This window comes from Oreochromis niloticus, linkage group LG12 (genome assembly GCF_001858045.2).
Source record: "Oreochromis niloticus isolate F11D_XX linkage group LG12, O_niloticus_UMD_NMBU, whole genome shotgun sequence".
Classification (NCBI taxonomy): Eukaryota; Metazoa; Chordata; class Actinopteri; order Cichliformes; family Cichlidae; genus Oreochromis; species Oreochromis niloticus.
Genome location: NC_031977.2, coordinates 7,934,168 through 7,937,726, shown reverse-complemented (window position 1 = coordinate 7,937,726; position 3,559 = coordinate 7,934,168).

The following is a 3,559-nucleotide window of genomic DNA, read 5'->3' as shown; positions in this document are numbered from 1 at the left end:
TATTTCAGTGTGCTTTTTAAAAAAAATATTTAAATATATCATGTCAGAGCTGAACCAGCATTATTTCCATTTCTATTAAGCTAACCGGAATTTCTGATGACTTTTAACTGCTCCATGCAGCTATGTGATTGTGTTGACTTATCTGAAAGGAGATTTGCTTCAGTGGACTTGAATTTAAGGTATACGCCGCACCTGAGCAGCTACGTAATCCCTTGTTGTTATTCTAGCAGGCTTTAGTTTAGCGCACAGGCCCTGCAGTCTGACCTGAGCTGTGTTTGTCAAACAAAAGTAAATCACGGCGGGGGGGGGGCAGGCATGCAGAACAGGACGGTGGTTTAGTGTTGCTTTCCCTGATCTGCGTAATCAGTTTATGAGCTCATTTTTATAAGAAGTATACCTTCTTTGAGATAAACTATTAAATGTGAACTCCTTTAGCGCTCGTGTGGAAACGTGTCAAGTTGAAAATAAAGAAAAGGTTCTGTTTAATTTGCTGTGTGACAGTTGTTAGCATTTAGATTTGTAATGCCGAATGCAGACGCCCTTTAAAGAAGATGACATTTGTCAAGAAGGTTAAGGGTCTTAAAGGAAAATCAAGAGGTGTTGTTTTTCTTTTCATTCTTTCACAATATATCGGAGAGTCGACGAGCATCATGGGAGCTCATATGTTACTACACTGTGCCGAGAGGTCGGAAGGGGGGGCGGGGGGACAGAGCTTCAAACACCAGACGTTCTGCTTCGTAACGACTTTGGCTCCGGGGATGATCCCAAGTTGAGAAGCTCGTCATGGTGTACAGGAAAGGCCTGAGAACTCAAAGAGCAGCACAATGGCCTTGAATCATTAGCCAGCATAGAAAAGACAAGGTCATTATTGAGACAAGCTGCTTTTCTGTGAAGCTGCTGCCAAAAGTGTACCTGAACTTTTTTCCTTGTTCAAGTTTTATTTGTACTTTAAATTCATTGAAAGCTTTTATTTCACTTAAAAGTCCATGTATAAGCCGTCTCTCACCTTTTTTTTTTTTTAAGTATTTTTTAGTATCCCCCACAGAGTATACGTTTGTCCCTACCCTTCCTGTGACACCTTGCATTCATAATGTCTTCCTAACTCCTTTGTTGGCTTTGAACAAACAGTGGAGGTGATGTGGGCAAGCTTCCGTCCACTCTCTGATAAATCAAATGCTGGGTCCTATTGGTGTAGATGTCTGCTGAACGGAGCAGACAACAACCCAGTAGCTTCACAAGTGCCCGGCTGTATGGTGGTAAACCTCGTAAATCACTCCATAATGGATCATTTAGGAAGTCAATAAACGGGGAAGAGAGACTGTCTGCACAATAGGCCTTGTGCTTCACTTATCACCTAACATGTGTCTTCCCTGGCCCTTGAGGTCATAGGTCAGCCTGGTTTAGGGATGGGACATAATCCGTTAGGGTGCACGTGTGTGTGCGCAGTCAAAGCAGTCTCTCCCTAAGCCTTCATGGATTATATTACTAGCTCAGAAGTCACACTGAGACTGATTATTTAGACATTGTGAAAAAGAGCGTCAATAAGAAAATAACCCTTTGCCCACAAGCCAAGATCAATGTTTTACCTCACAGCTAAGTTGGTTTTATTTGTTTTTTCATATGTGAATTAATACAAATGTATCTAGGCTCTCGCTGTGTGGCGGAGATTTGTTTTGATGTTCCACATAAAATGTCCGTCAGCAACGTCACGCACAGGATAAACCGTAGCACGGCTCGCGCTGGTTGAGAGGCCGTCGTAGGGACGAATATGCAAAGCATGTGTTCTGTTGTTTAGGTGGCGGATTGCAGCTAGTTTACCTGGATCGCTTTCAGTAAGTGTCCCCAGATACCGCAGGAGGGTTCCACACGCCGAGGTGAAGTGAACGCCGCCCCAACGGGCCTGTCATAGCAGATGTTCCAGATGCAGCTGAGTGTCAAATGATGTTTCGGGTGGCGGCATCGTCCATCTTAGCTGTCTTAATGTGGGAGCTCCTCTGCATCCTGTCTCTGCTGGCATGACGAATCGAGGCACATCGAATGTTACACAGTTTAAGTAGAGTTGTGCAAATGACACTGAAATATTGACTTTTAAAATGGCCCAGACCTGTTGAAAGCGTGGCAGTGCCATTTCATGTGCATGAGTGGAAATGTAACACACAATATGTATGTGAATACATCTTTGAATGCTGGGACCATACTGATTGTGTTTAGTTGATGCTGATATGTAATTCATCACAGTTTCTCCAGTAGGCGCAATTTCCCCAATTTTCCACAGCCTGAGGCTTTCAATGTCAGGTCTAGACTGATGCATATATTATACCAGGGACACCCATTCACTAAGACTGTGTCTGAGTGTGCAGCATATAAAGAATCTTTTCATTGTTGTGCACAGTTTGGTATAATTGACACAGCTACGAATAGGGCAGGCCTGAAGAAAACAGCAGCACTGTGACCGAAATTTTGACATTTTATTACTTCAGCCTTTCATCTTAGATTACACTCTGTTGCACTTCATAAATAAATACTGACCTGAACTCTGCTACATTTATTTTACAACTTTATTTATATAGTTGGGTTTTCTGATGCATTTTTTGTAGATTAAACTAGCCAAAAGTAGACAAAGTAGCAGTATCTTAACATTCTTATTCAGAACTACATAGGCCTTTTTAATAGAACAAAAAGGAGTCAGCTGCATGCAGACTGTATAAAAGACTGATATGTATAAAGCCTGTGTATACTGTCAGTCGTTAGTGTTTAGATAGTTAAAATACTTTTTGCTGACTTTAAGTGATTTTCTTAGAAGTCAGTTTGAAAGTTTTTATGTACTTTTTTGTATTAGTACTGCCATTTTTGCAGAAATGTAAATATAAAATACTTTTGCGGTATTTTTATTTTATTTTTTTAAGCTCTTTATTACCTATTTATTACCTTTTTAAAACGCTGAATTAACTGAAAATTCTTTTACAGTGTATTTTAAGATGTAGTTGAAAACGTAAAGACTTTGTTAAAACTCAGTTTTAAAGAAAATAGGAGGATGCATAAATAAATTAAATAGGATGCAGTTGAAATCTTTATGGACATCACAGTTCTATTGATATTATTTATGAGGAGAAATTTAATAAATTCTAGAAATGTCTTGTGACTGTTAAAGTTTTTTTTGTGTGTGGTGACTGACCTTGGGGGGTCAGAGTTATTTAAACTAGTTTCACCGCTCTACCACGTCTATTAGCACAGTCACTGATGTGCCTTCTGTGCTGTGAAACCTATAATTAGTCCCAATATAACCTTTTGACCCTTTCTAACCGACTAGTTACCCTCACCTAACCCTATCACGTGTCCCGGGGGTACATATGTAGTCTATGGAATAAACTCCTGCTACCTGGCTTGTCTTCAACACCCGCTGGCCGCCCGGATTCAGCTCACACCGAGTGGCTTTACACCTCCAGACCGCTGCGTATCCCTACTGGACACGCATGAAATAAAATAAAATAAATAATAATAATTAAAAGGTTTTGTGAATTATTTTTTTGATGCCGGGTAACATATTTGCTTTGCTTTT